The sequence below is a fragment of the Opisthorchis viverrini genome (genome assembly GCF_000715545.1).
Source record: "Opisthorchis viverrini unplaced genomic scaffold opera_v5_67, whole genome shotgun sequence".
Classification (NCBI taxonomy): domain Eukaryota; kingdom Metazoa; phylum Platyhelminthes; class Trematoda; order Opisthorchiida; family Opisthorchiidae; genus Opisthorchis; species Opisthorchis viverrini.
In genome coordinates, this window is record NW_008751722.1 from 1,287,654 (window position 1) to 1,288,503 (window position 850).

Here is an 850-nt window from a genome sequence, read left to right on the forward strand (position 1 = left end):
GAGACATTATCAGACATGGCCCAGTCGCACCCTCAATGGCGCTCATGCATCAAAGCTATTGCCTTCAATGCATAGCTCCTTTTCCAACCCGCCCCCCACCCCGCCACTTGACAGCCCACTGACAGTGCTAGATTTATGCACCAATTTACCAGCTCGCGCGTGCAATCCGCAGCTATCTCCCCCTCCCCCTAAACCATCGGTGAACGAAACTGCGGCAGCTACAACCATTGTACGACGAGTACGCGGTTATTACAGCTGACAATGATGAATGATGATGATGAAGCACTGGATTTCATGACGGAACGGTGGCATTACTTAAATCTCGAAGAAATATCCCAGCCGCTACGAAGAGTTTTTAGACGGCAAGTGAAAGTGAGGTTCCGATCCGATCATGAAGTATGGTGGACACAGAAAGCCCAGAAGATGGAAGAGGCCCAGAAAGCAGGTAATGCCCGGAGATTATTTCAGCTGATCCGAGCAACCGGTCCCCGGAAACCACCTGTGAATGAAACCATCAAATATTAGAATGGAACGACCTTCTGGAACGAAGAAGAACGCCTGGACCGATGGGCTGGATACTTCGAACAACAACTGTCGTGGCCACCAGCCGGCACCCATCTAGAGTCAACAGCTGAAGTAGAACCCTGGACGGTGAACGTGGAACCACCTACGGCCCCGAAGGTTTACGACTGCGTATGTTCTTTCAAGCGCCACCGAGCTCCCGGTCCGGATGACCTTCCACCCGCACTGTTCAAAGACGGGGGTGAAGTCCTCAGTCAGCGCTTATCCGATCTGTTTGCTTGCATTTGGGAAAAGGAGTCTGTCCCAGACAACTGGGGAGAATCGGTGA